The following is a 14,200-nucleotide window of genomic DNA, read 5'->3' on the forward strand; positions in this document are numbered from 1 at the left end:
GCTCCATGTCTGCCATCTCACTGTACCTGATTACAGCAAATCTCAGGTATATTTTAAGACATCTAGTTGAGGTTAAAGGCCAGAGTCATGTGCTCCTCTCAGGTCCGGGTTTGGTATGTGGAGAGGGTCTTTTGGAGCCAGGGGGTTGTTGGAGATTAATGTTCTTGCGATTGATGTAAAGGTAGGAGAGTGGCAGAGAACCCAACATTATCCTTGAATCTTCACACCAACCACTCAGGCTAGATTGCGTTATGCTCTTGGAAGTTTCCCAAGGCTTCCTTTATGGCCCAGCATGTGACTTATTCTGCCATGTTTCATGTCAGTTAAGTAAATAAATTGGTTAATAACATTTTTAAAAAATATACAGAATGCTTCACAAATTTGAGTGTCATCCTTGTTCAGGGGCCATGCTAATCTTCTCTGTATCATTTCAATTTTAGTATATGTGCTGCTGAAGCAAGCACTTGTTACTAACATTGTTTAAATCTAATTCATCTAACTGAATTTTTGTTTCCCTGTTTTAGCTATCGCTCAGTGAGATGTGTTAAAATTTCCAGTTGTGATAGTGGATTTGTCCATTTTTCCATTTACTTCTGTCAGTTTTAGGTGTTAATATACTGTACCCAATTCCAATGTGTGGGTTTCCCCCCACACATATTCAAGCAAGTCTCCTACACAAGCTGGGTGTCTTATAAGGTAACTCAATTCTGACACCATCTGCCTGGAGATGGTATCAGATTCCACAGGTTAAGGGCTCATTCCCACAAGGCTGTCCTGTACTTTAGATGCTAATCTCGAGTCCAAGTTGTTACCTGTGCTTCTGACACTCTGGCTATAAGTCAGAGGTTCCCACAACCCCTTCCTTGGGTTCGATTAATTAGCTAGAGTGGCTTACAGAACTCGGGAAACTTGTTTATTCACTACATCACTGGTTTATTACAAAGGATATTAAAGAATAGGAATTGACAGCCAGATGAAGGGATACATGGGGTGAGGCCCCAAACGCAGAAGCTTCTGTCCCCGTGAGGTTTGGGGCACGACACAGTGGCACATGGAGACATTCCAGTTTACCAACCTGGAATCTCTGAACCCGGTCCTTTGGGGTGTTTCATGGAGGCTTAATTACATGGTCAAGATTAAATTATTTGCCATCGGTGATTGGACTCAGTCTCCAGCCCCTTGCCTTCCCTAGAGGTCAGGGAAGTAGGATGGAAAGTTCTAACCCTCTAATCTCATGGTGGGTTCTTCTAGCAACCAACCCCCAACCTTAGGTGTTTTCCAAAAGTCATCCCACTAACATAAAAAAGACAGATTTATCATTTTCAACATAGAATATTCCAAGAATTTTCGGAGCTTTGTAGCAGGAGGGACAAAAAGACCAATTAAGATGGGTATAGTAGCATACCCAATTAAGATGGGTATACTAGATTTCTGTTGGTTAATGTTTAAGTTGCCATTTCCCCTAATTTTCTGTATCAATAAACTTTACATGTATCTCTTTTAAGGTGCATTTGACGGAATTTTTATACAGCCTGATGTTTGCCTTTCGATTTGGAATATTTCATCTGCTTACATGTAATGGCATTAACATACATAATTTGGCTTAAACATGTCATCCTAATATTTGCTTTATATTTATTTTTACCTGCTCTAATTTCCTTTTCCTTTCCTTTCTTTTGAGATAATCAATAAGGCCTAGGTTTGGTTTTCCTCATACCCCTGTAGGCTTGACAAACACAGAGCTTCGTGAATCTGTGACTTGATGTCTTTGGTCACTTTTTAAACTTCCCAACTATCATTTATTTAAATATATCTTCTGTACTGTTGCCTTTCCTTTTTATCTGGGACCAATTGAACATACGTTGTTATTATTTTCTACGACACCTTCAACTCTTGTCCTTTCTCTTTCAGGATCCTCCATCATTTTGTCTCACCAGGCTTAATGCTGGGTATTTCTTCAGACTAATTGTTTGTTTATAGAATTCTCCATCCAAGTGGGTAACTTGCCTTTGACTCTTGAAACATAGCACCACACAGTCAGGGTAGATTCTGTTATTGCTTTAGAGCTCAGGTTGGAGTAGGGGGTTATAGACAGTAATTAACTTGTGCCAGGTCACCCAGCCTGGAAATGTCAGAGCAGGAACTAAGATCTCAGAATGGAGCCTCTGCCCAACCCTTCTTTGTGTGCTTGTTCTCTCCCGGGCTGAGGATGCTCCCTACCTCTCATCTTCCAGGAAGCAGATCCACAGTGGAGGTTTCCAAACTTTAAGCATGTTGTTGTTATATTTCTTTTTAGATGAAAAAAGTCAACGATATTTCTTCACTACCCATAAAAGTTATCACAGGACTTTTCTCTGTTATTCAGGCCATTGATGTGTTTTCTACCTTGATTTGGTTTTAATTTTGCTGTTTTTATACCGTTCTTCCTGATTTCAGAGTACATTGATAGACATCATTCCTTTCAAAGAGGACCTAGATACCTGGGTGTTTCCCAAGGAAGTATGAAAGCTGATACAAACATGGCATTTCTGGCATTCATCTTCATGAATCCATGAACAAGAGGGAGAAGCAGCAATGAATGATACTTATGTACAACCCCAAATAAGGTAGTGTTTAAATTCAAGTGAGTAAATTTTAAAGATATTATTGGATTTATTCAACAATCCATGAATTAGGCAGCATGCCATCTAGCAAATGGAAAGAAGTTCCTAAGAGCTGGTCAAAATGGAAGACCTTTATAGGCAGAAAGCAACAGGACAAGGAAATTAGTGACAAATAGTGGATTGTTTCAGACAAGGTGACCTTCCTTTTGGGGGATGGCAGGGGCCTATTAAGCAGATTACCTCACTAGTACTGACCAGGAGATGCCAGACTGACTAGTTAAGATTACATTCCTGAGAGAGGCTGAAACTGCAATTAGGTTAGGTATTAAGTCAATGAGGTGACCTGTATTAGGTGTAATCACCTGAAATTAGGTGACACAAGCTTAGCATTAGTGACTCCATTTGGGGCCTGTTGTCTCTTCTTTAACAATGTTAAGTGATCAGTCATCATGGTTGATTTGTACTAGGCAGTGGAATACGTAACCCTGTAGTTAACTATATCTTTTTTTTTTTTCCTACAACATGACAGAGTGTAGGCATTAATTAATGGTTGAGCAACCTTAATGGTAGTCTTGGTATTCGTGGGGCAAAAGTGTAGAAATCATTTTTAGAACTCATGGATTTCTTCTTTCTCTCCACTTCCCCACAGCATCCACTAGGCCAACGAACTGTACCATAGGAGGGGCCAGGGGCATTATTAAAGTTTTGTCCATGCTAATGTGGACATAAGGAAAGAAAGAATTACTCCATGGAGATAAATGAGGGTGAACGGGCAAGATGGAACCATGGGAGTAGGTTCAAGATCACAGTTCTGGCAAGACATATGGAATGTGCAGGAGAGACAGGTCAGGGCAGCTGTGATGGTCTTGTGTAGAGATGCTAGATTATTTTGCTGGGAACAGGTGAGATTTGTAACGTGTCCCTTTCTTTCTTTCTTTCTTTCTTTCTTCTTTCTTTCTTTCTTTCTTTCTTTCTTTCTTTCTTTCTTTCTTTTTCTTTCTTCTAGGAGTTATCTGCCTCGGTCACCTAAGGGTAGGTTCAGAGAAATGATGTAAAGGGATAAGAGTAGAGGATGGCTAAAAGCAAAGGTGAAAACTGCACCCAAGGCGATGGAGCAACTTTCCACTGGATGTCTCAGTTTGGCTCAAGATGAGTGCGGGAGATGGAGGTCGAGTCTCTGGAGACTTTATCTGAGGGGCAAGCAGGGTCTTCATGAGGTAGAATCTCCTGGAAATTTATAAAAGGAAGATCACGTCTAATATCTTAAGTGTTTATTTGGAGGAGAGCTTTGAATGGAGAGAAAGGGAATTTAATAAATCCCTATTTGGGGGAGCACCTGGGTGGCTAATGTCAGTTGAGTGTCCAACTTTGGCTCAGGTCATGGTCTCACAGTTAACGAGTTCAAACCCTACATCGGGCTTACTACTGTCAGCACAGAGCCGGCTTTGGATCCTCTGTCCCCCTCTCTCTGCCCCTGATCCACTTGAGCATGCTTTCTCTCTCTCTCTCTCTCTCAAAAAAAAAAAATAAATAAATAAATAAAACAATAAAAATAAAGAAATCCATATTTGGTACAAAATATGAAATTATGTCAATGATCCTTTTTTTTTTTTAGCACTTTCTTTTCAAGCTCAGTAGGTGGTTGGAAAAGGATCTGTTCTCTAGTCTTAATTCCATGTTGCCACTCTTCTCTCCTATCCTCTCTTTTACCCCCTACATGCCTTATGGAAGAAAGTATGACAATACATGGCTACTGATTTCAATCCTGAGCCATTGCAGTGTACCCTTCACCCCTTTTGATGTATAAGAGAATGCTGAAGCCAGGGGAGTGGGCACAAGGAAAGGGGAGAGCTGGTTCTCCAGCACTTTTTCTGTTGCTTCTGCCACCTGTAGTTCCACTATGTGAAAACACAGGCCTAGAACTTTGTCCAGGATGCTGACACTGCCTCTGCATTGAAGGGTGTCAGCTCTAAGATGTGTAACGAGGAGAACCAGAAGGTTTGTGTCAAGGACATTACCTGCACCTAGTCCTGGGGAAGGAGGACAGGCCAGGGGTTAGCTGTCTTCTTTAGAATGAGAGTTCCTAGTGCTTACCACACCCCTCCTTTCTGTAGATATCTCTTCGTCAGTCATTCTGCTGTACCCTACTCTGTGTGGTATGAGTTGGAGCCAGAAGAAATGGAACATCTAAAGGTAATGCAGACTCAAGGCCCATTGTGTGTTCACACCCAGACCTACCTCTTCTTCCTCCAGCCCCCGATTTCCCTATCCCCACCAGAGCCTCACAGTGGCTCTCTCCATCTCTCTCTGCAGCTGACCATGAACAAACACTATGATGTCTCCCAGCAAACTCTTGACCTCCAGAGGCTCTGCTTTGGCCCAGGTACAGTTGACAGCAGTAATGCTAGGGCAGGGATCTGCCTGGGAGGGAGCCTTAAAGGATGACAATGTGGGGAGGGGTTGGTACTGGCCCTGGACCCCTCTCAGCCTTCCTATTGCCTCTTCTCAGATTGTTGAAGACTTGGTGGGCCATGATATTGATATAATCCTGAATTGAAGAAAATGCATGGCTGCCACCCTGAAGATCATTGAAAAGAGTTCCCCCTGATGTGAGGCTTTATGGCCAGTGCTGTTTTTATGGTAGAGGATGGTACGAATGGTGTGGAGGGAAGACTTGTTTCTGAGGCCCTAGATAGTAACTGTCACTCTAACTCCTTCTCACAAAAAGCTGTTGTCCTTGAACTCGATCAACAACAAACTGTACAGGCTGGATGGCCTGTCTGACATTATACAGATGGTCCCCACAGTCAAGATCCTGAAGCTCTCCAAGAACGAGGTGGGAAGAGGGAGCCAGATCAAAGTTGGGGTTGACGGTGGGTGGTAGTGTTTATCAGTGATGACAGGAGGCAGGAGAAGGTACCTGTGTGGAAAAGTGGGGGCTGGGGGTGCAGGGGCCCACATGTCTCTCTTTCCCTGGGACTCGTTTCCAGCTTCCTCCCCATATTTCTCAGCAGACGTCAGCCTGAGAGCTGGACAAAGTGTGGGAGCTGTGGCTAGAAGGGAATCTGTGACACCTTTCCTGGGGACCTCTGCCTCTGGGAGCATGAGCTACCTGACAGTGCCCATCTGCAGGAGGCAGCAGCTATGAGGAGGACCATGTGCCCTGACTTCTCTACTCTCTCTCTCACCTGTGCTTAGAGGTCTCCTTTCCTTCCTGTGACCTGCTTACCTGTTTTCCTGGTCTGGGGTCTGTTTCTTATCCTTCTGCACTTAGCTTTCCCTAACATACTGCTATGTTCTGACTGTTTGTGTCCCCCACCTCACCGCATTCATTTGTTGAAATCCTGACACCCAAAGATGATAGTATCAAGAGGTGGTTTTTTGGGAGGTGCTTAGGGCATGAGGGTGCAACCTTCCTGAATGGAATGAGTACCATTATATAAAAGGCTCCAGAGAGATCCCCAACACCTTGTACCATGTGAGGACACAGCAAAACGATGCCAGGAATGAACCAGGAAGAGGGCCCTCACAAGAAAGCGACCATGGTGGTGACTTGATCTAGACTTTCCAGCCTACAAAGTGGATAGCAGAAAATTATTGTCATTTATCAGATACCAACTTGGTAGTATTTTGTTATAGCAGCTTGAACAGACTAAGACACATGCCTTCCCATGAGTGTGTTCCAGGAAGCGGGGCTCCATCTCCTCTCCAGAACCAGAGTGACCACTTTGGGCCAGGTGATGGTGCCTTGGACTGAGAAGGGCCCTCAACCCCAGGGTTTCATGCTGAGACAGGCCTTCCTACTCCCTGCTGAGATGGTGCTTCCCTCCCTTGTTCTGAGAGGGACCCTCTTTTCCTTGAACCAAATGTGTCCCCTCCTCCAATTCCAGGATGCCATAGTGGCTTTTCCTGCCCATGCTGAGGGCTGAGGTCCTGGGGGGCTGCCATCATGACATCCGTTCCTCTGACCCAATGCCAGGAGCTGGGCCCTCCTTGAGACAAACCAGGGTTCCCTGAGTCAGGGAGCCAGAAGTGGGAGACTGCCAGGGAGCAGAGGACTTCCTGAGGCAGGAATGGAAGTCAGAGAGCAGAGGTGTTTGAGGAGACAGATGGAGAGGCTTCTCAGAGGCACTGTTCCTTCCCCACCCCCACACATCTCACATCATCCAAACCGGTCCTTCAGAGGATCCATGGGTAGCCCGACAACGAATATAATCCCTCAGGCAAGGAACCGACTGAGGCAGACACAGGTGTACTGGGGCCATCAGGAGGGAAGGCGGTGATCATAAGAGGGGACCGCAGGCCCTCAGCTTCATGCTGACCTGGGACTTGACCCTCTACTCCTTCTGGGGATGGTCGCCTGCCCCTGTGGCTGCCTTGTTCCCCATGCCCAGCTCAGACTGAGTTCACACAGGTGACAAACCTTCAACCAGCACCCATCCAGTGGGCCCCCAGCCCAACACCTGCATGTTTTTCATTCCTACCTTGGGTGCCAGGGTGTTAGGGAAACAGGCTGTGGGGTTTGATGGCTCTCACCCTAAATCCTTACCTTTCAAACTTGGGCCTATTACCTAACCTCTCATTTTCCTCATTTGCAGAAGGGGCCCAATAATATCCATCTCTTGGGAAGCTGTGAAAATTGAATCAAATAAACTTGTGAAGTGGCTGTCACAGAGTCTGCACATAGTAACATTCCTGTCACTGAGAGCAGATCGCTCCTATTGTTGCTCTCCCAATTCCTGACACCTCGATTCCCAGGAACTTGTGTCCCCTTCAGCATGAGTATCATATAAGATCCTGACTGGGGAATGCTGTGTGAGTGTGTCAAGCATGTGCAACTCTAAGGGGGTATTGTTGTTTGTTGTTGAAGTGGAAAGAAATTCTCAGGGTTCTGTTCATAACCTATTTTCTCTCTCTCCCCACCAAGTGTCATTGACATATAAGTGACATTCAACCACATTCACTTATTGTACCTTGTATCTGTACCTTCACCCAGACTTTCACTGCTACCCCTGTCAGCAATTCCAAGTGAGTGCTGTGTTTTGGGTGGCACTCCCAGCCCAGCCTTGGTTCAGGGGTGTGGGAATGTGGTTGTGTAGCCCTTGGGATTTTCTCAATATTGCAGAAAGCCAACAGGTAGATCCAAGGAGTCTAGCCTAGTGGTAAGGGCATGGGCTCTGGAATCGGAATATGGGTTCTCTTCCAGACCCCAACACCCACTATCTGTGCGACCTTGGTCAAGTCATAGGACCCCTCTGTGACCCAGGGTCTTCCTCTGAAAATGAGGATTATACAGTCCACTCCTTGGGCTGTTTTACAGACGAAATGAGAGTATAAAACCATCTCTGAGGTGTGGTTAAGCCTCCTAATCTAGCGAAACTGGTAGATAATCTCTCCAAAGGTGGTCTCTGTGGCAGGGGTAGAGGTATCAGCCAAGCAATCTGGGGGGGGGGGCAGGAACAGTAGGGGTATGAAAGGAATGTAGTTGCTGAGTGGCAGTGGAAGCAGGACCATTGTTGAGGGAGTGGGGCTGTCTATGTGTCCAGCTGTCCCAGGGCTCATGTTGGCCCAGTGTATGCATCGTGAATGATAACTCTGCTTGTGAGGGACGTCAGCCCTAAGGAGACCCAAAACACATTCTCTATCCCAGTTCCCACACCTTCCTGAAGCTTCTTGACCACCTTCTCTCAGGAGCAGCAGGAATGATGCACTTTTTCACCACCCAGTCTGGGATGAACCTCCAGTGGTCTAAGAAGTGAGTGGTCAGGCGGCATGCAGATAGGAGCTGGCAGGAGCCAAGAAGGCAATAATGGGAACTTGCAGGTAATTGTTTTGCTTGGTTATTTCACTCATTGTCACCCTGAACATTCCTGTCTCCATACACATTAAATTACCTAGTTGTTTTGAACAGGTTTACATTACTTTTATGAATTCTGTGGGCCTCATTCCTTTATTGACAGATGTTTTGGTTTCAGGAGTTTTCCCAGTACACACTGACACAGGGCTCATTCTACTGCATATGTTGCAGTAAATGTGGAGCCATATTTTCCTTGCATAGATTGGGAAATGGCAGCCCTAATGGATGTCATCTGACTTTTCTCTACCCCAGGGGACTTTGTGACAACCACTGGGACCACACTGGTTCTCACTTGGCCCAAGGTGAGGTCCGGTTATTCAGGCCAAGTGAATGGAAACTGGGTGACCTGGGGATGAGACTCAGGGCTCATGGCTCTGCTGATCTCCCACCTTCCTCCTTTTACTTCCTCCAGGCCAAGCACACGATTCCAGAGGAGGCCCTCACCTAAGCTGATTCAGGATGCTGAGAACACAGCCCTGACAAGAAACTCTTGGATGTGGTCATCTTTGTTGTGTTTCTCCTCCAGTCTAAGTATAACCCTGTGAAGGAGCAGGAGGTCTGCTTGGGGTTGGGAAGCCAACAGTTAACTGACACTAATCCACCCAAAGGGCTAGTTGTTGTGCATATTTGTCTCACTCAGAATTCCTGATTCTTTTGATAATAAAGAATGATGTTGCCTGTTATGTCAAATCCCTGCAAAATTCATTTTGAGGCAGGCATTTTTGTACTACAGGCAAAGGTAAAGTCAAAGAGGGTCAGAGACCCCTTGAGAACAGCGGGGTAGGGTCTCAAATCCTGGACCCCCTAAATCCCAGGCTGTGTGTGTGCTCCCTAGGGCCACGTAGCTGTCGAGGTGGGGAATGTTACCCTGGTAAACCTGGAGATGGTGTTCTGTGCCCCTAGCATATGACTAAAATGTTTTTATACAGAGAACAGTATAATTGCTTAGCCATACAAATGAACTTAGATACCTTTTGTGGGGCGGGAGGGAAATGGCATTAAAGAGCACATGAAAACCTGGGAACTAAAAATTACCCATATACATGGATGACATAGGATAAATGTCCTTGATATCGAAAGAAATCAGTAAAGAGATCATAAATTGATATTAACCTAGAATTGTTATTAAAAGCAATAAGAGTGTCCAACCAATCTATGAAAAGCTATACAACCACGATAACTATAAAAATGTAACTGCAAACATTAGATGAGATACTAAATGAGAAAAGAAAGCTGAAGATTGTTATTTTCAGTAAAATACACATACACACACACACAGAGAGAGAGAGAGAGAGAGAGAGGAGTCTATATCGATAGGTTGTGTATAGGAAATGTATAAAGTCATTACTTATAAAAGTCAGGTCAGGTATACACAATGTGGAGATGACCTATCTCTGAGAGGTAGGCATTTCCGTCTTTACCTCAGAGTCCCTTCCACTCCTTTGCTGGTGTGCAGGGCAACTTTCAGAGACTGCAGGGTTTGAAACTCATTTGTATGGGGAACACTCTTCAGGGTTAGTTCTGGGAGGTTCCATAGGTAGACCTTCCTTGATAACGCAGGAGAAAAGGGAAAAGAGATGGGTTTAGATGGAGGGTGAATGTTGGTGGCCCTTGAAGGGGGAGGGAGCTGATGAGGACTTAGCTCTTTAGCCCCATAGCTCCAGGGCAGCCCTCAGGTTGTGGCTGTCTTCAGTTGAAAACCAAGAGTGCTCTTGGGTCAGAAACTTCCCAGGGTCATGAGAGGATGGGCACAGGAAATGGTACCCAGAGAGCCTTGTGCTTCTCTACTTCACTTTTATTCTCTGTCTTGACTTTTTGTATTCCCCACCCTCAGCTGAGTTCATCTGTAACTTTGTACTGTCTGGCAGTTAATCCCCACTTCTATCATTCACACTTTGGCTGGGTGGTAGGAATAATTAAAGCAAGTATACTAACAACAATAATAAAAGATACCAACAATTATAGCACATATAGTAGATAAATTACTTGGTCAAGATAATGGAAGTACTGGTTCCCAGCATCAAACGCAGGTCTTTCTGACCCAAAAGCCCCTGCCCTAACCCCTGTGTATACATTGAGTGTTCTTCTGTGTTAGGCTGGAGGCCAGCACAGGGGAGGGAAGTCACCCAAGGTCCCGTGGTCAGTGATGGGTCTGGCAACTGGGACACATGCTTGATGACTCCCATCTTCTATAGTTGACCTGTTACTATTATTATTTCTCCCATATTATTTCTTCTTCCTGAGGGCTCAGTAAAAAATTGTTTCATCCATGTCAAAGTAGAAGGAAACTAAGGAGACAGGAAAGCATGAAGGGAATAGGAAATGATGAAATGGGACCAAAGTTCACTTCTTGCTGCTACATTTCCAGATAATGTTTCAAATCTTCTACTTTATGGGCAGAGGAGGCAGTGTGGTCCAGAAGTAATACACCTCAAGTCCTGCTACATGCCAGACATTCTTTGAGGTTTTCTCCCTTTCTTCTTACAAGTCTGGAAGTAGGCACCCTTAGTCCCATTTTACAGATGACCAACCTCAGACTCGCAGAGCTGTGTAAATGTTCCAGAATCAAACATCTACCCCTTGCCATCTGCACAGGCCAACCAGAAGTCTCCCATTTGGGTGATGGATTTTGAGGGCTTAAGGACTGATAGTGGGAAACTCTCCTGATATAGAAACTGGGCGGTGTCACGTCCTCATTTGGCATGAAGATGATGGTGGGGATGAAATCCTGCACCATGAGTCACGAGCCAAGAGGCCTGGCTATGGGGGCCACATAGACCGGCTGATTCGTGGGGTGTTGAATTGGACCCAGGAAGCAGCACAAATGGTTGCCTTTTGGAAAAGGAACCTGAGCTATAGGATATTAACATGGACAACTACTATATGAAAGGTGTTTTACAGTTCATCTCATTGAATCCCAACTACTCTATGCGAGACCAATAGTTACCAATGATCAGGGAACAGACATTAAAAGTTAAGTAACAAAATCCAAGAAACGGTATTGTAATTAAATTCTTTAATACACAAAGATTAGGTTCTTCCCTGTTTGTCCTATGAGCCATCATTCCACATCTCGGAAGGCATTATTATTCACTTGTTCTTGTTCAAACAGTGCACGGAAATACTTTTAAAATACGAAAACTCATTAAAAATAATCAAATGTTGTCTGCACAGCAAACATTAAAAGGCATGTGAAAAGCTGGGGGAGATCATTTCTAACCTACCTTCAGACACTTGTTTACGTATTCAATGTACAAAATATTCTTAAACAATAGAGATAGGTCAATGATATCAAGAGTGGATGCCCATAAGAAGGAACATAAATTCTTAATAATCACGTGAAAACATGCTACTCTAAATAAGTAAATAAATAGAAAATAAACCATATCAAGTGAAACAGGGATATCACAATGTATAAAGCAAAATATGACCCCATTTCTGCAAAAAGTATATATCAACATAGGTGTATAGGTATGAGTGTGATTAAATAGATTAGTGCAATACATACAGAGAAAAATTTGGGAAATAGGCACTGCTAAGTTAATAGAGACTATCTTTGTGTTATGGTGGGCAAAAGGTAGGGACAGAAGGGAGCGACATAACAATTTCAGCTTTTAAATATGCATTTTATATGTTTCTCGTATGTGTCAGACAAAGAGAAGTATTAACTGGCAATCTGACAAAGTATGGGGATAAAGTTTTGTGAAACAGGCATATCAGCAACTGAGTCACAAGATAATAGTGTAGCTATATGTTTATTTAGCAACTTAGAAACCTGTTCATATCCTGTAGAATGCAAATAGTATGCTAAATAGATGTCTATGATAATTCACTGTGTATGCATTGTTGGGGAGAGAGATATGTTTATTTTATAAATTTGCATTTTTATAGTGCCTGAAATATGGAAACATTGAATAAAATATCAAAAACATAAAATAATTGCGAGGTGATTACAAATATGATACATATTCATGGCCTTGGAAGCAGATCAAAACAATTTATTTGACAGTTTTCTGTATGTATATGTGTTTGTGTATGTTTCTTTGTTTCAAACTTCTTCACACCAATTATTCATACACTAAGTCATGCAACTTTCTACTTAGTTCACTGAGGGGCTGGATTTCCCGACCAGAGCTTGAGGATCCCAGGATGGGAATGAAAGTAGAAGGATTGGTGCCAGTGAGTAGAAAAGTCTAGAAATCTTGGCCTATATTATGGTATCTATTCACCTTCCTCCCTCACCACCAATACCACAGCCCTTTCCATCCCCTATCCTTTGCCAATCTCCATAGTTGAGACTTTCACACCTGCATTGCTGGCTCCGGTCATCAGGTAGCACTGTTCTCCATTTTCTAAAGCTCCCCTCCCCTGCCACCCTGGGCCTTTTTTATAAACAGAAACAAAATGTTTCTTCAAAGCACATTACAGAATGACAAGTACAGTATGATACAAATTCTTTATGAAAACTTTATATGTGCATAAAAAGACCAAAAGGACACATGCATGGTTTCGCTTCCTGTTTATGCCTACATCTACATCTAATTAATTAACTAACCAATTAATTAATTAATTCTATATTGGGTGTCTACTATGTGCCAGACACTATCAGCCTAAGACTACATCTGCATCGTAACCTTACCTCTCTTCATCTCCAGACTTGCATTGTTGGAAATGCCCACAGGAAGCAGCATGGATGTTAGTGCCCACCCCATAAGGTATGATCTCTCTTCCAAGCAAGATCAGTACAAGCTTGACCCCCGAGTCCTAGAAACCCACCATCCAAATGGGAAATTATAGGGTTGAGTGGGAGAGGTTGTAATCTGACAAAAGGTGCCACCTTACAACTCACACATCTGTACTTTTGCATAGGACTAGCAGACTATAACCTTCTCCTGATTAAACTTCACTCATAGAGAGTAAAGGATGAGTTGGAGGTTTTACTTCCCCTTTAGTCCTTTGCTCTGTTAGAATGGTACATTTTGGAATTGGCTTTATGTCTGTCATATCCCTAGGAGGGTGGTTCCACCCATTTAGTCATCTGACAGGTTGATCTGAGATGACATGGAGTTTCTGCTTCATGTAAGACCTTCTCTGTCAGTTATGGGGGTCTGGATCCATATCCACGGAACACAGAAAATAATAGATACCAAGTTCTCAAAGACAAGCACAGGACAAAGATTCTGGTCTGAACATCTAACTCTCCTGATTTAGTAAAATGGTTTTTACAGATTTCTCACATGATGGTTGCTCAGAGTTCCTCTTACACTTGACACTCATGTGACCCTTTTCCATCTCCTCTCCCACCTGTCCACAAAGGCACACACACAGTGAAATTCCTCTATAAGCTAGCAGTGAAGAAAACTTTTTAAAATATGATTTCAAATCCAGAAGCAATAAGAGAAAACAGTGATACACTTGATTTCATTAAAAATTGCACAGAAAAAAAAAAAAGTTAGAGAGGGAGGGAGCCAAACCATAAGAGACTCTTAATAACTGAGAATAGGGGAGAAGGCGGTGGCATAGGAGGATACTGGGCTCACCACGTCCTGCTGATCACCTAGATTCCACCCACATCTGACTAAATAAGCCAGAAAACTGCCAGAAGACTAGCAGAAAGGACTGTCCAGAGCCAAGCGTACACAAGAGGCCCACGGAAGAAGGTAGGAAGGGCAGAGAGGTGGTGCGCACTACCCAGACTGGCGGGAGGGTGCCAGGCAGTGGAGGGGCAGCCCGCCAGGCA

General features: G+C 43.8%; 1 long non-coding RNA gene and 1 other non-coding gene across 2 annotated transcripts; one reads left to right on the plus strand and one right to left on the minus strand.

Moving 5' to 3' along the window:
• Positions 1 to 357: 357 nt before the first annotated feature.
• Positions 358 to 464, minus strand: LOC123595607. The gene has a single exon (XR_006711275.1). It is a non-coding gene; the product is annotated as a U6 spliceosomal RNA (small nuclear RNA).
• Positions 465 to 1,889: 1,425 nt separating this feature from the next.
• Positions 1,890 to 3,991, plus strand: LOC123594858. Its single transcript, XR_006710909.1, has 3 exons — positions 1,890 to 1,994; positions 2,437 to 2,623; positions 3,610 to 3,991. It is a non-coding gene; the product is annotated as an uncharacterized LOC123594858 (long non-coding RNA).
• The last annotated feature ends 10,209 nt before the right edge of the window (positions 3,992 to 14,200 follow it).

Source organism: Leopardus geoffroyi, chromosome X, assembly GCF_018350155.1.
Source record: "Leopardus geoffroyi isolate Oge1 chromosome X, O.geoffroyi_Oge1_pat1.0, whole genome shotgun sequence".
NCBI lineage: Eukaryota > Metazoa > Chordata > Mammalia > Carnivora > Felidae > Leopardus > Leopardus geoffroyi.